Genomic DNA, 20,502 nt, shown 5'->3' on the forward strand with positions numbered 1-20,502 from the left:
CACTTATAGTTGTTGCTTAAGATATGCTCAGATGACAAGGTCCATAGAAAATGTTAAAATCTTTGTAGAAATCATGATTCCTTCTTAGCAGATGACTTTTGATTCCACCACTGCTTGATTAAAGATTTGTAAATACATTTTACAAAGTTCACTGAGGTGCCATATGCAAGTAAATCGAAGGTCTTTTCTTTTCTCAGTTTTGATACCACTGTATATCAGTTCAATGGTGCATAAAAACCTTAAGTATGGATGAGCCTAAATCTTGAATTGTGAATGTCATGCAATTTTCCAATTTTGTTTGAATATCTTCCACCAATGGTGCTACAGCGCAGGCTATAAATATCTTTCAAACAGTTGTTGTGATTTCCATATTGACCACTATATGCATTTGAAAAGTGCTCAAGCATTGGTGGTATAGTGGTGAGCATAGCTGCTTTTCAAGCAATTGACCCGGGTTTGATTCCCGGCCAATGCATTCTTTTCCTTATGTGCTGTTTTCACACTTAAAGTTGTTGCTTAAGATATGCTCAGATGACAAGGTCCATAGAAAATCTTAAAATCTTTGTAGAAATCATAATTCCTTCTTAGCAGATGACTTTTGATTCCACCACTGCATGATTAAAGATTTGTAAACACATTTTACAAAGTTCACTGAGGTGACATATGCAAGTACATCAAAGGTCTTTTCTTTTCTCAGTTTTGATACCACTGTATATCAGTTCAATGTTGCATAAAAACCTTAAGTATGGATGAGCCTAAATCTTGAATTGTGAATGTCATGCAATTTGCCAATTTTGTTTGAATATCTTCCACGAATACTGCTACAGCGCAGGCTATAAATATCTTTCAAACAGTTGTTGTGATTTCCATATTGGCCACTATATGCATTTGAAGAGAGCTCAAGCATTGGTGGTATAGTGGTGAGCATAGCTGCCTTCCAAGCAATTGACCCGGGTTCGATTCCCGGCCAATGCATCCTTTTCCTTATGTGCTGTTTTCGCACTTATAGTTGTTGCTTAAGATATGCTCAGATGACAAGGTCCATAGAAAATGTTAAATCTTTGTAGAAATCATGATTCCTTCTTAGCAGATGACTTTTGATTCCACCACTGCTTGATTAAAGATTTGTAAATACATTTTACAAAGTTCACTGAGGTGCCATATGCAAGTAAATCGAAGGTCTTTTCTTTTCTCAGTTTTGATACCACTGTATATCAGTTCAATGGTGCATAAAAACCTTAAGTATGGATGAGCCTAAATTTTGAATTGTGAATGTCATGCAATTTGCCAATTTTGTTTGAATATCTTCCACGAATGCTGCTACAGCGCAGGCTATAAATATCTTTCAAACAGTTGTTGTGATTTCCATATTGGCCACTATATGCATTTGAAGAGAGCTCAAGCATTGGTGGTATAGTGGTGAGCATAGCTGCTTTCCAAGCAGTTGACTCGGGTTCGATTCCCGGCCAATGCATCGTTTTCCTTATGTGCTGTTTTCGCACTTATAGTTGTTGCTTAAGATATGCTCAGATGACAAGGTCCATAGAAAATGTTAAAATCTTTGTAGAAATCATGATTCCTTCTTAGCAGATGCCTTTTTATTCCACCACTGCCTAATTAAAGATTTGTAAATACATTTTACAAAGTTCACTGAGGTGCCATATGCAAGTAAATCGAAGGTCTTTTCTTTTCTCAGTTTTGATACCACTGTATATCAGTTCAATGGTGCATAAAAACCTTAAGTATGGATGAGCCTAAATCTTGAATTGTGAATGTCATGCAATTTGCCAATTTTGTTTGAATATCTTCCACCAATGGTGCTAAAGCGCAGGCTATAAATATCTTTCAAACAGTTGTTGTGATTTGCATATTGGCCACTATATGCATTTGAAAACAGCTAAAGCATTGGTGGTATAGTGGTGAGCATAGCTGCCTTCCAAGCAGTTGACTCAGGTTCAATTCCCGGCCAATGCATCCTTTTCCTTATGTGTTGTTTTCGCACTTATAGTTGTTGCTTAAGATATGCTCAGATGACAAGGTCCATAGAAAATGTTAAAATCTTTGTAGAAATCATGATTCCTTCTTAGCAGATGACTTTTGATTCCACCACTGCCTGATTAAAGATTTGTAAATACATTTTACAAAGTTCACTGAGGTGCCATATGCAAGTAAATCGAAGGTCTTTTCTTTTCTCAGTTTTGATACCACTGTATGTCAGTTCAATGGTGCATAAAAACCTTTAGTATGGATGAGCCTAAATCTTGAATTGTAAATGTCATGCAATTTGCCAATTTTGTTTGAATATCTTCCACCAATGGTGCTACAGCGCAGGCTATAAATATCTTTCAAACAGTTGTTGTGATTTCCATATTGGCCACTATATGCAATCGAAAAGAGCTCAAGCATTGGTGGTATAGTGGTGAGCAAAGCTGTCTTCCAAGCAGTTGACCCGGGTACGATTCCCGGCCAATGCATCCTTTTCCTTATGTGCTGTTTTCGCACTTATAGTTGTTGCTTAAGATATGCTCAGATGACAAGGTCCATAGAAAATGTTAAAATCTTTGTAGAAATCATGATTCCTTCTTAGCAGATGACTTTTGATTCCACCACTGCCTGATTAAAGATTTGTAAATACATTTTACAAAGTTCACTGAGGTGCCATATGCAAGTAAATCAAAGGTCTTTTCTTTTCTCAGTTTTGATACCACTGTATATCAGTTCAATGGTGCATAAAAACCTTAAGTATGGATGAGCCTAAATCTTGAATTGTGAATGTCATGCAATTTGCCAATTTTGTTTGAATATCTTCCACCAATGGTGCTACAGCGCAGGCTATAAATATCTTTCAAAAGTTGTTGTGATTTCCATATTGGCCACTATATGCATTTTCAAAAGAGCTCAAGCATTGGTGGTATAGTGGTGAGCATAGCTGCCTTCCAAGCAGTTGACCCGGGTTCGATTCCCGGCCAATGCATCCTTTTCCTTATGTGCTGTTTTCGCACTTATAGTTGTTGCTTAAGATATGCTCAGATGACAAGGTCCATAGAAAATGTTAAAATCTTTGTAGAAATCATGATTCCTTCTTAGCAGATGACTTTTGATTCCACCACTGCTTGATTAAAGATTTGTAAATACATTTTACAAAGTTCACTGAGGTGCCATATGCAAGTAAATCGAAGGTCTTTTCTTTTCTCAGTTTTGATACCACTGTATATCAGTTCAATGGTGCATAAAAACCTTAAGTATGGATGAGCCTAAATCTTGAATTGTGAATGTCATGCAATTTTCCAATTTTGTTTGAATATCTTCCACCAATGGTGCTACAGCGCAGGCTATAAATATCTTTCAAACAGTTGTTGTGATTTCCATATTGACCACTATATGCATTTGGAAAGTGCTCAAGCATTGGTGGTATAGTGGTGAGCATAGCTGCCTTCCAAGCAGTTGACCCGGGTTCAATTCCCGGCCAATGCATTCTTTTCCTTATGTGTTGTTTTCGCACTTATAGTTGTTGCTTAAGATATGCTCAGATGACAAGGTCCATAGAAAATCTTAAAATCTTTGTAGAAATCATGATTCCTTCTTAGCAGATGACTTTTGATTCCACCACTGCATGATTAAACATTTGTAAACACATTTTACAAAGTTCACTGAGGTGCCATACGCAAGTACATCAAAGGTCTTTTCTTTTCTCAGTTTTGATACCACTGTATATCAGTTCAATGGTGCATAAAAACCTTAAGTATGGATGAGCCTAAATCTTGAATTGTGAATGTCATGCAATTTTCCAATTTTGTTTGAATATCTTCCACCAATGGTGCTACAGCGCAGGCTATAAATATCTTTCAAACAGTTGTTGTGATTTCCATATTGGCCACTATATGCATTTGAAAAGAGCTCAAGTATTGGTGGTATAGTGGTGAGCATAGCTGCCTTCCAAGCAGTTGACCTGGGTTCGATTCCTGGCCAATGCATACTTTTCCTTATGTGCTGTTTTCGCACTTATAGTTGTTGCTTAAGATATGCTCAGATGACAAGGTCCATAGAAAATGTTAAAATCTTTGTAGAAATCATGATTCCTTCTTAGCAGATGACTTTTGATTCCACCACTGCTTGATTAAAGATTTGTAAATACATTTTACAAAGTTCACTGAGGTGCCATATGCAAGTAAATCGAAGGTCTTTTCTTTTCTCAGTTTTGATACCACTGTATATCAGTTCAATGGTGCATAAAAACCTTAAGTATGGATGAGCCTAAATCTTGAATTGTGAATGTCATGCAATTTTCCAATTTTGTTTGAATATCTTCCACCAATGGTGCTACAGCGCAGGCTATAAATATCTTTCAAACAGTTGTTGTGATTTCCATATTGACCACTATATGCATTTGAAAAGTGCTCAAGCATTGGTGGTATAGTGGTGAGCATAGCTGCTTTTCAAGCAATTGACCCGGGTTTGATTCCCGGCCAATGCATTCTTTTCCTTATGTGCTGTTTTCACACTTAAAGTTGTTGCTTAAGATATGCTCAGATGACAAGGTCCATAGAAAATCTTAAAATCTTTGTAGAAATCATAATTCCTTCTTAGCAGATGACTTTTGATTCCACCACTGCATGATTAAAGATTTGTAAACACATTTTACAAAGTTCACTGAGGTGACATATGCAAGTACATCAAAGGTCTTTTCTTTTCTCAGTTTTGATACCACTGTATATCAGTTCAATGTTGCATAAAAACCTTAAGTATGGATGAGCCTAAATCTTGAATTGTGAATGTCATGCAATTTGCCAATTTTGTTTGAATATCTTCCACGAATACTGCTACAGCGCAGGCTATAAATATCTTTCAAACAGTTGTTGTGATTTCCATATTGGCCACTATATGCATTTGAAGAGAGCTCAAGCATTGGTGGTATAGTGGTGAGCATAGCTGCCTTCCAAGCAGTTGACCCGGGTTCGATTCCCGGCCAATGCATCCTTTTCCTTATGTGCTGTTTTCGCACTTATAGTTGTTGCTTAAGATATGCTCAGATGACAAGGTCCATAGAAAATGTTAAATCTTTGTAGAAATCATGATTCCTTCTTAGCAGATGACTTTTGATTCCACCACTGCTTGATTAAAGATTTGTAAATACATTTTACAAAGTTCACTGAGGTGCCATATGCAAGTAAATCGAAGGTCTTTTCTTTTCTCAGTTTTGATACCACTGTATATCAGTTCAATGGTGCATAAAAACCTTAAGTATGGATGAGCCTAAATTTTGAATTGTGAATGTCATGCAATTTGCCAATTTTGTTTGAATATCTTCCACGAATGCTGCTACAGCGCAGGCTATAAATATCTTTCAAACAGTTGTTGTGATTTCCATATTGGCCACTATATGCATTTGAAGAGAGCTCAAGCATTGGTGGTATAGTGGTGAGCATAGCTGCTTTCCAAGCAGTTGACTCGGGTTCGATTCCCGGCCAATGCATCGTTTTCCTTATGTGCTGTTTTCGCACTTATAGTTGTTGCTTAAGATATGCTCAGATGACAAGGTCCATAGAAAATGTTAAAATCTTTGTAGAAATCATGATTCCTTCTTAGCAGATGCCTTTTTATTCCACCACTGCCTAATTAAAGATTTGTAAATACATTTTACAAAGTTCACTGAGGTGCCATATGCAAGTAAATCGAAGGTCTTTTCTTTTCTCAGTTTTGATACCACTGTATATCAGTTCAATGGTGCATAAAAACCTTAAGTATGGATGAGCCTAAATCTTGAATTGTGAATGTCATGCAATTTGCCAATTTTGTTTGAATATCTTCCACCAATGGTGCTAAAGCGCAGGCTATAAATATCTTTCAAACAGTTGTTGTGATTTGCATATTGGCCACTATATGCATTTGAAAACAGCTAAAGCATTGGTGGTATAGTGGTGAGCATAGCTGCCTTCCAAGCAGTTGACTCAGGTTCAATTCCCGGCCAATGCATCCTTTTCCTTATGTGTTGTTTTCGCACTTATAGTTGTTGCTTAAGATATGCTCAGATGACAAGGTCCATAGAAAATGTTAAAATCTTTGTAGAAATCATGATTCCTTCTTAGCAGATGACTTTTGATTCCACCACTGCTTGATTAAAGATTTGTGAATACATTTTACAAAGTTCACTGAGTTGCCATATGCAAGTACATCAAAGGTCTTTTCTTTTCTCAGTTTTGATACCACTGTATATCAGTTCAATGGTGCATAAAAACCTTAAGTATGGATGAGCCTAAATCTTGAATTGTGAATGTCATGCAATTTTCCAATTTTGTTTGAATATCTTCCACCAATGGTGCTACAGCGTAGGCTATAAATATCTTTCAAACAGTTGTTGTGATTTCCATATTGGCCACTATATGCATTTGAAGAGAGCTCAAGCATTGGTGGTATAGTGGTGAGCATAGCTGCCTTCCAAGCAGTTGACTCGGGTTCGATTCCGACCAATGCATCGTTTTCCTTATGTGCTGTTTTCGCACTTATAGTTGTTGCTTAAGATATGCTCAGATGACAAGGTCCATAGAAAATGTTAAAATCTTTGTAGAAATCATGATTCCTTCTTAGCAGATGCCTTTTTATTCCACCACTGCCTAATTAAAGATTTGTAAATACATTTTACAAAGTTCACTGAGGTGCCATATGCAAGTAAATCGAAGGTCTTTTCTTTTCTCAGTTTTGATACCACTGTATATCAGTTCAATGGTGCATAAAAACCTTAAGTATGGATGAGCCTAAATCTTGAATTGTGAATGTCATGCAATTTGCCAATTTTGTTTGAATATCTTTCACCAATGGTGCTAAAGCGCAGGCTATAAATATCTTTCAAACAGTTGTTGTGATTTGCATATTGGCCACTATATGCATTTGAAAACACCTCAAGCATTGGTGGTATAGTGGTGAGCATAGCTACCTTTCAAGTAGTTGACTCAGGTTCAATTCCCGGCCAATGCATCCTTTTCCTTATGTGTTGTTATCGCACTTATAGTTGTTGCTTAAGATATGCTCAGATGACAAGGTCCATAGAAAATGTTAAAATCTTTGTAGAAATCATGATTCCTTCTTAGCAGATGACTTTTGATTCCACCACTGCTTGATTAAAGATTTGTGAATACATTTTACAAAGTTCACTGAGTTGCCATATGCAAGTACATCAAAGGTCTTTTCTTTTCTCAGTTTTGATACCACTGTATATCAGTTCTATGGTGCATAAAAACCTTAAGTATGGATGAGCCTAAATCTTGAATTGTGAATGTCATGCAATTTGCCAATTTTGTTTGAATATCTTCCACGAATACTGCTACAGCGCAGGCTATAAATATCTTTCAAATAGTTGTTCTGATTTCCATATTGGCCACTATATGCATTTGAAGAGAGCTCAAGCATTGGTGGTATAGTGGTGAGCATAGCTGCCTTCCAAGCAGTTGACCCGGGTTCGATTCCCGGCCAATGCATCCTTTTCCTTATGTGCTGTTTTCGCACTTATAGTTGTTGCTTAAGATATGCTCAGATGACAAGGTCCATAGAAAATGTTAAAATCTTTGTAGAAATCATGATTCCTTCTTAGCAGATGACTTTTGATTCCACCACTGCTTGATTAAAGATTTGTAAATACATTTTACAAAGTTCACTGAGGTGCCATATGCAAGTTAATCGAAGGTCTTTTCTATTCTCAGTTTTGATACCGCTGTATATCAGTACAATGGTGCATAAAAACCTTAAGTATGGATGAGCTTAAATCATGAATTGTGAATGTCATGCAATTTGCCAATTTTGTTTGAAAATCTTCCACAAATGGTGCTACAGCACAGGCTATAAATATCTTTCAAACAGTTGTTGTGATTTCCATATTAGCCACTATATGCATTTGAAACGCACTCAAGCATTGGTGGTATAGTGGTGAGCATATCTGCCTTCCAAGCAGTTGACCCGGGTTTGATTGCCGGCCAATGCATCATTTTCCTAATGTGCTATTTTGGAACTTATAGTTGTTGCTTAAGATATGCTCAGATGACAAGGTCCATAAAAAATGTTAAAAGCTTTGTAGAAATCATGATTCCTTCTTAGCAGATGACTTTTGATTCCACCACTGCCTGATTAAAGATTTGTAAACACTTTTTTACAAAGTTCACTGAGGTGCCATATGCAAGTGCATCAAAGGTCTTTTCTTTTCTCAGTTTTGATACCACTGTATATCAGTTCAATGGTGCATAAAAACCTTAAGTATGAATGAGCCTAAATCTTGAATTGTGAATGTCATGCAATTTGCCAATTTTGTTTGAATATCTTCCACCAATGGTGCTACAGCGCAGGCTATAAATATCTTTCAAACAGGTTTTGTGGTTTCCATATTAGCCACTATATGCATTTGAAAAGTACTCAAGCATTGGTGTTATAGTGGTGAGCATAGCTGCCTTCCAAGCAGTTGACTCGGGTTTCATTCCTGGCCAATGCATCATTTTCCTTATGTGCTGTTTTCGCACTTATAGTTGTTGCTTAAGATATGCTCAGATGACAAGTTCCATAAAAAAATGTTAAAAGCTTTGTAGAAATCATGATTCCTTCTTAGCAGATGACTTTTGATTCCACCACTGCCTGATTAAAGATTTGTAAACACATTTTACAAAGTTCACAGAGGTGCCATACGCAAGTACATCAAAGGTCTTTTCTTTTCTCAGTTTTGATACCACTGTATCTCAGTTCAATGGTACATAAAAACATTAAGAATGAATGAGCCTAAATCTTGAATTGTGAATGTCATGCAATTTGCCAATTTTGTTTGAATATCTTCCACCAATGGTGCTACAACGCAGGCTATATATGCAGTGAAAAAACGCTCAAGCATTGGTGGTATAGTGGTGAGCATAGCTGCCTTCCAAGCAGTTGACCCGGGTTCGATTCCCGACCAATGCATCCTCTTCCTTATGTGCTGTTTTCGCACTTATAGTTGTTGCTTAAGATATGCTCAGATGACAAGGTCCACAGAAAATGTTAAAATCTTTGTAGAAATCATGATTACTTCTTAGCAGATGACTTTTATTCTACCACTGCCTGATTAAAGATATGTAAATACATTTTACAAAGTTCACTGAGGTGCCATATGCAAGTAAATCGAAGGTCTTTTCTATTCTCAGTTTTTATGCCACTGTTAATCAGTTCAATGGTGCATAAAAACCTTAAGTATGGATGAGCCTAATTCTTGAATTGTGAATGTCATGCAATTTTCCAATTTTGTTTGAATATCTTCCACGAATGGTGCTACAGCGCAGGCTATAAATATCTTTCAAACAGTTGTTGTGATTTCCATATTGGCCACTATATGCATTCGAAAAGTGCTCAAGCATTGGTGGTATAGTGGTGAGCATAGCTGCCTTCCAAGCAGTTGACCCGGGTTCGATTCCCGAACAATGCATCCTTTTCCTTATGTGCTGTTTTCGCACTTATAGTTGTTGCTTAAGATATGCTCAGATGACAAGGTCCATAGAAAATGTTAAAATCTTTGTAGAAATCATGATTCCTTCTTAGCAGATGACTTTTGATTCCACCATTGCCTGATTAAAGATTTGTAAATACATTTTACAAAGTTCACTGAGGTGCCATATGCAAGTAAATCGAAGGTCTTTTCTTTTCTCAGTTTTGATACCACTGTATATCAGTTCAATGGTGCATAAAAACCTTAAGTATGGATGAGCCTAAATCTTGAATTGTGAATGTCATGCAATTTGCCAATTTTGTTTGAATATCTTCCACCAATGGTGCTACAGCGCAGGCTATAAATATCTTTCAAACAGTTGTTGTGATTTCCATATTGGCCACTATATGCATTGGAAAAGCGCTCAAGCATTGGTGGTATAGTGGTGAGCATAGCTGCCTTCCAAGCAGTTGACCCGGGTTCGATTCCCGGCCAATGCATCCTTTTCCTTATGTGCTGTTTTCGCACTTATAGTTGTTGCTTAAGATATGCTCAGATGACAAGGTCCATAGAAAATCTTAAAATCTTTGTAGAAATCATGATTCCTTCTTAGCAGATGACTTTTGATTCCACCACTGCATGATTAAAGATTTGAAAACACATTTTACAAAGTTCAATGAGGTGCCATATGCAAGTACATCAAAGGTCTTTTCTTTTCTTTTCTCAGTTTTGATACCACTGTATATCAGTTCAATGGTGCATAAAAACCTTAAGTATGGATGAGCCTAAATCTTGAATTGTGAATGTCATGCAATTTGCCAATTTTGTTTGAATATCTACCACCAATGGTGCTACAGCGCAGGCTATAAAAATCTTTCAAACAGTTGTTGTGATTTCCATATTGGCCACTATATGCATTTGAAAAGTGCTCAAGCATTGGTGGTATAGTGGTGAGCATAGCTGCCTTCCAAGCAGTTGACCCGGGTTCGATTCCCGGCCAATGCATCCTTTTCCTTATGTGCTGTTTTCGCACTTATAGTTGTTGCTTAAGATATGCTCAGATGACAAGGTCCATAGAAAATTTTAAAATCTTTGTAGAAATCATGATTCCTTCTTAGCAGATGACTTTTGATTCCACCATTGCCTGATTAAAGATTTGTAAATACATTTTACAAAGTTCACTGAGGTGCCATATGCAAGTAAATCGAAGGTCTTTTCTTTTCTCAGTTTTGATACCACTGTATATCAGTTCAATGGTGCATAAAAACCTTAAGTATGGATGAGCCTAAATCTTGAATTGTGAATGTCATGCAATTTGCCAATTTTGTTTGAATATCTTCCACCAATGGTGCTACAGCGCAGGTTATAAATATCTTTCAAACAGTTGTTGTGATTTCCATATTGGCCACTATATGCATCGGAAAAGCGCTCAAGCATTGGTGGTATAGTGGTGAGCATAGCTGCCTTCCAAGCAGTTGACCTGGGTTTGATTCTCGGCCAATGCATCCTTTTCCTTATGTGCTGTTTTTGCACTTATAGTTGTTGCTTAAGATATGCTCAGATGACAAGGTCCATAGAAAATGTTAAAATCTTTGTAGAGGGGGGGCGTGGCCTGGCGGGGGGGCGTGGCCTGGCTAGCAGAGGGAGAAGAAGCATCTCTGTGCTGCTCCAGTGGGCACTATTTAACATTAAATCCCACGGATTCTTATCCCTTCCCTGCGAGCCCAGGAGCCCCTATATCACTCCTTTATACCCCACAGCAACCACTGAGGGGGACCCGCGGAATCGGGGAGCGCTTTTTAGCCCTCCTGCGGGTTGCGGCCTTCCCCTTGGTGTGGAGCCGGGACCTCAATTTTGTGCCGGGGCCGGACGGAGCATCCAGACCCATACGCGCCTGTCTTCCCGAAGTCCCCCTGGACCCCTGAAGGAATCCGGACGGCTACCCGATCTGCTCCCACAGCATTCCACCTGACGACCCGGGGCCTCGAGCGGCGGGACACGGAGCGGGTGAAGCGGCCTGCCGAGACGAGGACGGAGCGGCGGCCATCTTGCCCCTGATCACGGAGTTCGGGAGGAGACGGGAGCTCGGCCGGGTAAGCAAGTGCCACCCTCCTCTCTGCCGCTGTTCCCCTTGCCGCTGGGAGGACCGGGTCCCGCCGCTGCTAGGCGGCTCACCACCACCGCCGCCGCCGATCAGGGATCTTAGCTCCAGCCGCCGTCTGTCACCCGCCTCCGGCCTGATGAGAGGTGAGAACGGAGGAAGCCCTCCTACCGCCTGACACTCACCGGGTTGCTGGGACAGATACCATCTTCCCCACTGCATCCAGGCCGTCCCTGCTTAAGGGCCCTGCACCCTGCGTGGTGCCAGCGAGATGGCCCGTTACGAGTTACGCCTTACGTCCAGCTGTGACCGGCCCGGTGACACTCACTCGCTCTGGGTCCCCTGATTTCACTTCCAAGGCCTGCTAACTTCCCCTCCTCACCTAGGACCACGGGGTACACGCTGGGCATCTAAGCTGCGCTCAGCTGGGCCCCCGCATATGCTGGTCCATCAGCTCCCTCATCTACATTGGCAGTGCACCTCTACATATCGGCCCTCTATGATACTGGTGGCCGAGGGAATGGCTTGCTGAGTGCCTGGGGGTACGACCCTGGGGGTCTTACTATGTTTACTCTCTATACTCATTTCATGATGAATCACTAACCACTTACGTTATGGCTCTGCTCTGACCTATGACCTTCTTTATCTTCGGGACTGTTGCACACCATGCCTAAATCTAAATCCAAGTCCAAGAAAGCCACAGCAGCAGCGGCAGAAATATCGTCCTTTATCTCCAAAATGAAGTCTAGTACAACCAAACTACCTGCCGCCCCGCCTCCTGACTTGGTGTCGGAATCGGAGGAAGACGCGTCTGTCCCAGACCCCTCCATGAAAGATTGCTTTTCCTCAATTTTAACGGAAATGAAGTCGCTAAAACAGGCCTTCCATTCCGAGATCCACAAAGCCATCTCCGGTCTCAAGGCGGAGATATCTGATCTCGGGGCCCGCACTAATGATGTTGAACAGAAAATCGATGAAGTCATCACCTTCCAGCAGGAGCTAGAACATTCTGTTCAAGTCATGCAAGAGGATATCTACTTGATCCAGGACCAACAGGAGGACGCTGATAACCGCGCACGACGTATAAACCTGCGCATTAAATATATCCCGGAATCGGTGGAACCAACACAACTGGAGGATTTCCTTCTCCGGTTCTTTCAACACCTCCTGCCGGACATCCCACGTGAACAGTTCCTCCTGGATAGGGCTCACCGTTCCCTGCGCCAAAAACCCTCAACCTCATCCCCTCCTCGCGACGTAGTTTTACGCTGCCATTATTTCAAAACTAAAGATAAAATCCTAACAGCTGCCCGGAACAAGGATGTCTGTCTGTTCGAATCTCACAAGCTCTTGGTGTTCCAGGACTTATCCCCTACTACTCTTAAGAGGCGCTTCGACCTGAAGGAACACACCCAAATCCTCAGGGATAATCACATCCGTTACAGATGGGGTTTTCCCTTCGCTCTAATTGTACAGCTTGATGGGAAGAGAATGCTGGCACGGTCCAAGGAAGAGGCACACAGGCTTCTGTTAAGACTGAACTTACCCCCTCCGGAGCCCAATACATCATCCTCCCCGCGAGATGCACCAGATCTCCGACATTCACCGAACTCTCCCCTCCCACAACGAGCACCTCGACGCCTTTGGTCGACAGTCCCGGAGAAAATCTCTACAAATCAGGACCCTCCATGAAAGCTCCTTTACAGATGCTCTGATGGGTTATTATATGATCATTAATACTGTTATGCTATCTGATTTGGAGGTTTAATAGTTTCTCCCTGAGCTGAGCTTATATAATGTAGCTTATGTTTATTATGTTTATTCTGTTTATTGGTTCTTAACGGTGGTTTATTATGGTTAGATGTTTTTCTGACCCCCTCGGCCGCCCTACCCAGACTTAGTTGGTGGGCCCCTCGGTGGTCGGAGCTACGTCCCCCCGCCGAGCCACTATAGTCAAGTTTGAGCATAGGGGAGTTGGTATCTCCCTTAGATTCCCCATACGGGCGCTCAAACATACGGACCCGTACGTCGTGTACAATGGGTCGTTGGCTCGGTCAAATTTACATGTTTATTTTACAGTCTTCTAGATGTTTCTTTTTTTCTCTCCTGTCTCTCTCCCCTCTTTTTTCACCTCCTACTCTTCCTCTCCCCCTTGTCCCCCTTGTCTTCCCGGGAGATCATCCTTGGGCCATCAGGTTTAACTACGATAAGCTCATACTGGTAATAACATGTCTATTAATGTAATATCCTATAATGTAAAGGGTCTCAATAGTCCCCAAAAGAGGACCAAATTGTTTCTTTTTCTGAAGCAGGTAAGGGGAGATCTGGTATTCCTTCAGGAGACGCATTTTAGAGGTGTCGCCCATCCTGAGCTGCGCATTTTAGAGGTGTCGCCCATCTACGCTCTAGATGCCACCCTGTCGCCATTCACGCCTGTGACCACACCCAAAAGAAAAGAGGGGTCGCCATTCTGATCCCCGCTCATTTACATTTGGAAACTGACCGAATCATTAAAGACAAACGCGGTAGGTTTCTTATTGTAGTAGGCAAACTCAATAATGCTCCCATTACTATGGTCAATATTTACGCTCCCAACGTTAATCAGGCCTCGTTCTTTGCTTCCTTAGACTCTAAAATTGCCCAATGTAGGAAAGGTGACCTCTTAATGGCAGGAGACTTTACACCATAATCTTGATCGTTCCCACCCCCTCCCACCATCCCAGTCACACTTAAGCGCCCGTAATTCCAGAGCCTTGCACTCGCTACTTAAGAATCATCTATTGTTTGACTCCTGGAGGGTTGCCGACCCCTTAGTTAAAGATTATACGTTTTTCTCCCCAGTCCACAATTTATATACTAGAATCGACATGATAATGGTCGGAAGAGACCTGACGTCTAAAATTCAGAATTGCTGTATTTATCCAATAACGTGGTCCGACCACGCCCCTATATCTTTGACTCTGTCTGGGTTAGCTCGTACTCCCTCCCCCCCCTCTTGGTCCCTTAACGATGCCCTCCTTCAACAGCCTGAAGTGCTACAACAAACCACTCAGGCATTGACTGATTATTTCACCGAAAACCAAACACCCGGCATTTCTGACATGACTTTGTGGGAGGCACATAAAGCGGTCCTCCGGGGCCACTTCATCCAGACCGCGGCCAGACTCCATAAACAGCGTTCCCAAAAAATTTTAGAGCTATCCAAACAACTCCATCAGTTGGAGGAAGTCCATAAGGCCTCTCTAAACTCTGCTGATTTAGAAAAAGTACTTAAAGTCAGAGGCGAACTCAATATGCTTTTATCGCACAAAACTGAACAGTGCCTTAGACGTCTTAATCAGATATATTATGAAAAAGGAGATAAAGCAGATAAACTCCTAGCCAGAAAGCTGAGGGCTCAGATTTCTTCCAAAAATATTTTATCCATTCGAACCAAACAAGGAGCTCTGACTCATGATCCTGATCGCATTTTAAATGAATTCGAAGGGTTCTATAAATCACTGTATAATTCGGAAGTGACCCCCTCCTCATCACAGAGATTTGATGAGGGGATCGACTCCCTCCTAGATAAATGTAATCTACCATCCTTGAGTAACGCGACAATTTCCCAGTTAAGTTCAGAGATTACTGTCGAGGAGTTAGAGAATGCTCTTAAAACTCAGAAACCAGGTAAGGCCCCTGGACCTGATGGGATCTCAATTATGTACTATAAGAAATTTAAGGGGACTTTATTGCCCCACCTTTGTAGGCTTTTCAATGGTTTTCTAAACGGTAACCCCCTCTCTCCCCGTGCATTGGAAGCACGAATAGTTTTGATCCATAAGCCTGGGAAAGATCCTAACTCCTGTGCTAGCTACCGCCCCATTTCTTTATTAAATAACGATATTAAACTATTTGCTAAAATTCTAGCCCTAAGATTAAACCCAATTCTGCCGCGCTTAATACACGCTGACCAGGTGGGCTTCATCCCAGGCCGACAAGCTAGAGACAATACACGGAGAACCATCAATCTGGTCCATCTTATTAACAAAAACAGACTGCCCTCCATCCTTCTCTCGCTTGACGCAGAGAAGGCTTTTGATAAAATACTGTGGCCTTTTATGTTCGCCACCCTACGCAGGTTCGGCCTGGGAGGAAACCTACTTCAGGGTATTCAGGCACTCTACTCCAACCCCTCTGCTAGGGTCCGGGTTAATGGCAAAGACTCTCACCTCTTTCACATCAGCAACGGTACACGCCAGGGGTGCCCCCTGTCACCTCTAATTTTTGCTATGACGATCGAACCTCTGGCGTGTATGGTCCGGTCCAACCCCGACATCAGAGGAATCTCTGTTGGTGGGGAGGAATTCAAATTGTCATTATTCGCTGACGACGTTCTTTTAACCCTCTCCTCTCCTAATATTTCTATCCCTAATCTATTTAAAACCCTATCATTATACTCTCACTATTCGGGATATCGCATCAATTACTCTAAATCGGAAGCCCTCCCTCTGCATCTTGACGGGAATACCAGATCTCTCCTAGCTGCTAACTTTAATTTCTCCTGGCGCACCAAGAAAATCAAGTATCTAGGTGTGTATATCACTAATTCCTACGACTCTCTATACTCGGAGAACTTCCCAGCTCTTTTTAAGTGTATAGAGTCAGACCTTCGAGCTTGGGATAAACAGATCATAGCCTGGTTCGGACGGATAGTCTCAGTAAAGATGAACATCCTCCCCAGAATTCTGTATCTAATGCAAACAATTCCCGTAAATATCCCCGCGGAGACCTTACGTCGAATGCAGAAACTCTTCGTAAAATTTATATGGTCTAATAAACCCCCTAGAATCAGGACCTCCACCCTAGTACGCGACCCATTGACGGGAGGTAGGGGATTGCTGGATATCCGTAAATACTATCATGCAACCCACCTGAGTCAGGCTTTAGCATGGTTCTCCCCAACCCCCCACCTACCCTGGATCCAAATTGAACTCTCTGCGGCCGGGGTCTCCACTTTGGTCTCCCTCCTTACGCCAACTAAGCCACTAAGGTCGATGCATACTTGTATCCCTTCAACAAAACTCACCTGCTCCCTGTGGCTTTTCTGCATTCGACATTACGGCCTGTCCACTTTCCCTTCACCCATCACGTCCATTTGGGATAACCGGGACTTCCCCCCAGGCTCTACATTGCGGTCCCACTCGTGGCTTCGTTTGGACCCGCGCCCATGTCTGGTGTTTGATTTTATAGATGGGTCCTCATGGCGTTCCCTTCAATCGCTAAGTGACAGATATAATATTTCCCAACCTGTAGTATATGAATACTTACAACTCCGCTCCTTTTTAAGCTCCCTTCCCAAATCCCAGGTTATTCGCCAGCCTACCCCCTTGGAGCGTCTTTGCATATACTCTCCCATGCGGCAGGGTATTATCTCCATACTCTACGGTTTGTTACGCTCCCTGAAGGCAGTAAATCCACTCCCCCATGAAAGTAAGTGGGAACAGGACCTAGGCCCTCCCCCCGACGAAGACTCCTGGGAAACCATTAGACAAAAAGTAGCTCAGTCTTCAATTTCCTCCTTGGTAAAGGAAAATTCTTATAAGGTCTACACGAGATGGTATCGGGTCCCTGCGACCTTGCATAGGATTTTCCCAGGGTCCTCCCCACTATGTTGGTGCGGATGCGGCCAAATCGGAGATTTCAAACACATATGGTGGTCATGCCCAAAAATACACTTGTTCTGGAATCAGGTGGAAGCTCTTATTAGCTCTATCTTCTGCTCACGAATAACCCTGGGCCCTTGGTCGGCCCTGCTGGGCCTTCCCTTACCCAATTTGGATAGCCATGCAAACAGCCTAGTACTTCAAATCTTACATGCAGCCCGCTGTGTTATAGCTAAGAATTGGAAAAAAAACAATACCCCCCCTAGGTGCATGCTAATAGCTAAAATCTGGCATATCTCCACGATGGAGAAAATCACAGCATCCTTACATGACAGATCGGACAAATTTAGGAGGATATGGGATCCATGGTTCACCTTTATTACACCCTCCACCTCAGGGGTGTGATGTGATGTAATGTGATGCGGTATGTTGTATTAACCTATACCAAAAAGGTCATAATAGATATAAGAGAAGCTATGCCGTCCTTTGTTGGACAGCTGACATGGTTTGGACCAGGGAGGTACTGCCCTTCCAGGCACATCCCCACCCTGCCAACTCCTCTGACGATCCACCACTCTCCCATTCCCTTGCCCTTTCCCTCTCTTTCTCCCACTCTATCTTTCCCCTCTTCAGATTCTTCTTTCTTCTTTCTTTTCACTACTTTTCCTCTTTATGATTATCATTGTTTAATCACAGAAAAATTGTAGTCGATATATACATCTGTCATTATTGACGTACTCCCTTGTTCTTGTTATATTGGGTTACCCCTCCACGGGATAACATGTATGTGATTCAATATTCATTTGGAGTTGTCATCTCATGTCTGTATTGTAACAGTTTACCCGACTTAATAAAAATATTAAATATAAATAAAATCTTTGTAGAAATCATGATTCCTTCTTAGCAGATGACTTTTGATTCCACCACTGCATGATTAAAGATTTGTAAACACATTTTACAAAGTTCACTGAGGTGCCATATGCAAGTACATCAAAGGTCTTTTCTTTTCTCAGTTTTGTATATCAGTTCAATGATGCATAAAAACCTTAAATATGAATGAGCCTAAATCTTGAATTGTGAATGTCATGCAATTTGCCAATTTTGTTTGAATATCTACCACCAATGGTGCTACAGCGCAGGCTATAAAAATCTTTTAAACAGTTGTTGTGATTTCCATATTGGCCACTATATGCATTTGAAAAGTGTTCAAGCATTGGTGGTATAGTGGTGAGCATAGCTTCCTTCCGAGCAGTTGACCCGTGTTCGATTCCCGGCCAATGCATCCTTTTCCTTATGTGCTGTTTTCGCACTTATAGTTGTTGCTTAAGATATGCTCAGATGACAAGGTCCATAGAAAATCTTAAAATCTTTGTAGAAATCATGATTCCTTCTTAGCAGATGACTTTTGATTCCACCACTGCCTGATTAAAGATTTGTAAATACATTTTACAAAGTTCACTGAGGTGCCATATGCAAGTAAATCGAAGGTCTTTTCTATTCTCAGTTTTTTTTACCACTGTATATCAGTTCAATGGTGCATAAAAACCTTAAGTATGGATGAGCCTAAATCTTGAATTGTGAATGTCATGCAATTTGCCAATTTTGTTTGAATATCTACCACCAATGGTGCTACAGCGCAGGCTATAAAAATCTTTTAAACAGTTGTTGTGATTTCCATATTGGCCACTATATGCATTTGAAAAATTTTCAAGCATTGGTGGTATAGTGGTGAGCATAGCTTCCTTCCAAGCAGTTGACCCGTGTTCGATTCCCGGCCAATGCATCCTTTTCCTTATGTGCTGTTTTCGCACTTATAGTTGTTGCTTAAGATATGCTCAGATGACAAGGTCCATAGAAAATCTTAAAATCTTTGTAGAAATCATGATTCCTTCTTAGCAGATGACTTTTGATTCCACCACTGCATGATTAAAGATTTGAAAACACATTTTACAAAGTTCACTGAGGTGCCATATGCAAGTACATCAAAGGTCTTTTCTTTTCTCAGTTTTGATACCACTGTATATCAGTTCAATGGTGCATAAAAACCTTAAGTATGGATGAGCCTAAATCTTGAATTGTGAATGTCATGCAATTTGCCAATTTTGTTTGAACATCTACCACCAATGGTGCTACAGCGCAGGCTATAAATATCTTTCAAACAGTTGTTGTGATTTCCATATTGGCCACTATATGCATTGAAAAAACGCTCAAGCATTGGTGGTATAGTGGTGAGCATAGCTGCCTTCCAAGCAGTTGACCCGGGTTCGATTCCCGGCCAATGCATCCTTTTCCTTATGTGCTGTTTTCGCACTTATAGTTGTTGCTTAAGATATGCTCAGATGACAAGGTCCATAGAAAATGTTAAAATCTTTGTAGAAATCATGATTCCTTCTTAGCAGATGACTTTTGATTCCACCATTGCCTGATTAAAGATTTGTAAATACATTTTACAAAGTTCACTGAGGTGCCATATGCAAGTAAATCGAAGGTCTTTTCTTTTCTCAGTTTTGATACCACTGTATATCAATTCAATGGTGCATAAAAACCTTAAGTATGGATGAGCCTAAATCTTGAATTGTGAATGTCATGCAATTTGCCAATTTTGTTTGAATATCTTCCACCAATGGTGCTACAGCGCAGGCTATAAATATCTTTCAAACAGTTGTTGTGATTTCCATATTGGCCACTATATGCATTTGAAAAGTGCTCAAGCATTGGTGGTATAGTGGTGAGCATAGCTGCCTTCCAAGCAGTTGACCCGGGTTCGATTCCCGGCCAATGCATCCTTTTCCTTATGTGCTGTTTTCGCACTTATAGTTGTTGCTTAAGATATGCTCAGATGACAAGGTCCATAGAAAATTTTAAAATCTTTGTAGAAATCATGATTCCTTCTTAGCAGATGACTTTTGATTCCACCATTGCCTGATTAAAGATTTGTAAATACATTTTACAAAGTTCACTGAGGTGCCATATGCAAGTAAATCGAAGGTCTTTTCTTTTCTCAGTTTTGATACCACTGTATATCAGTTCAATGGTGCATAAAAACCTTAAGTATGGATGAGCCTAAATCTTGAATTGTGAATGTCATGCAATTTGCCAATTTTGTCTGAACATCTACCACCAATGGTGCTACAGCGCAGGCTATAAAAATCTTTCAAACAGTTGTTGTGATTTCCATATTGGCCACTATATGCATTTGAAAAGTGCTCAAGCATTGGTGGTATAGTGGTGAGCATAGCTGCCTTCCAAGCAGTTGACCTGGGTTTGATTCTCGGCCAATGCATCCTTTTCCTTATGTGCTGTTTTTGCACTTATAGTTGTTGCTT

At 41.0% G+C, this 20,502-nt stretch overlaps 14 non-coding genes across 14 annotated transcripts; all 14 read left to right on the plus strand.

The window, feature by feature from the left end:
* Nucleotides 1-403: 403 nt before the first annotated feature.
* On the plus strand, nt 404-475 carry TRNAE-UUC (transfer RNA glutamic acid (anticodon UUC)). The gene has a single exon. It is a non-coding gene; the product is annotated as a tRNA-Glu (tRNA).
* A 428-nt stretch (nt 476-903) lies between these two features.
* Nucleotides 904-975, plus strand: TRNAG-UCC (transfer RNA glycine (anticodon UCC)). Its single transcript has one exon. It is a non-coding gene; the product is annotated as a tRNA-Gly (tRNA).
* A 427-nt stretch (nt 976-1,402) lies between these two features.
* On the plus strand, nt 1,403-1,474 carry TRNAG-UCC (transfer RNA glycine (anticodon UCC)). The gene has a single exon. It is a non-coding gene; the product is annotated as a tRNA-Gly (tRNA).
* Nucleotides 1,475-2,902: 1,428 nt separating this feature from the next.
* TRNAG-UCC (transfer RNA glycine (anticodon UCC)) lies at nt 2,903-2,974 on the plus strand. The gene has a single exon. It is a non-coding gene; the product is annotated as a tRNA-Gly (tRNA).
* A 428-nt stretch (nt 2,975-3,402) lies between these two features.
* Nucleotides 3,403-3,474, plus strand: TRNAG-UCC (transfer RNA glycine (anticodon UCC)). The gene has a single exon. It is a non-coding gene; the product is annotated as a tRNA-Gly (tRNA).
* Nucleotides 3,475-4,402: 928 nt separating this feature from the next.
* Nucleotides 4,403-4,474, plus strand: TRNAE-UUC (transfer RNA glutamic acid (anticodon UUC)). The gene has a single exon. It is a non-coding gene; the product is annotated as a tRNA-Glu (tRNA).
* A 428-nt stretch (nt 4,475-4,902) lies between these two features.
* TRNAG-UCC (transfer RNA glycine (anticodon UCC)) lies at nt 4,903-4,974 on the plus strand. The gene has a single exon. It is a non-coding gene; the product is annotated as a tRNA-Gly (tRNA).
* A 427-nt stretch (nt 4,975-5,401) lies between these two features.
* On the plus strand, nt 5,402-5,473 carry TRNAG-UCC (transfer RNA glycine (anticodon UCC)). The gene has a single exon. It is a non-coding gene; the product is annotated as a tRNA-Gly (tRNA).
* A 1,927-nt stretch (nt 5,474-7,400) lies between these two features.
* TRNAG-UCC (transfer RNA glycine (anticodon UCC)) lies at nt 7,401-7,472 on the plus strand. The gene has a single exon. It is a non-coding gene; the product is annotated as a tRNA-Gly (tRNA).
* Nucleotides 7,473-8,859: 1,387 nt separating this feature from the next.
* On the plus strand, nt 8,860-8,931 carry TRNAG-UCC (transfer RNA glycine (anticodon UCC)). Its single transcript has one exon. It is a non-coding gene; the product is annotated as a tRNA-Gly (tRNA).
* Nucleotides 8,932-9,858: 927 nt separating this feature from the next.
* On the plus strand, nt 9,859-9,930 carry TRNAG-UCC (transfer RNA glycine (anticodon UCC)). Its single transcript has one exon. It is a non-coding gene; the product is annotated as a tRNA-Gly (tRNA).
* A 433-nt stretch (nt 9,931-10,363) lies between these two features.
* TRNAG-UCC (transfer RNA glycine (anticodon UCC)) lies at nt 10,364-10,435 on the plus strand. Its single transcript has one exon. It is a non-coding gene; the product is annotated as a tRNA-Gly (tRNA).
* An 8,952-nt stretch (nt 10,436-19,387) lies between these two features.
* TRNAG-UCC (transfer RNA glycine (anticodon UCC)) lies at nt 19,388-19,459 on the plus strand. Its single transcript has one exon. It is a non-coding gene; the product is annotated as a tRNA-Gly (tRNA).
* A 428-nt stretch (nt 19,460-19,887) lies between these two features.
* Nucleotides 19,888-19,959, plus strand: TRNAG-UCC (transfer RNA glycine (anticodon UCC)). The gene has a single exon. It is a non-coding gene; the product is annotated as a tRNA-Gly (tRNA).
* The last annotated feature ends 543 nt before the right edge of the window (nt 19,960-20,502 follow it).

Source organism: Pseudophryne corroboree, chromosome 4, assembly GCF_028390025.1.
Source record: "Pseudophryne corroboree isolate aPseCor3 chromosome 4, aPseCor3.hap2, whole genome shotgun sequence".
NCBI classification, from domain to species: Eukaryota; Metazoa; Chordata; class Amphibia; order Anura; family Myobatrachidae; genus Pseudophryne; species Pseudophryne corroboree.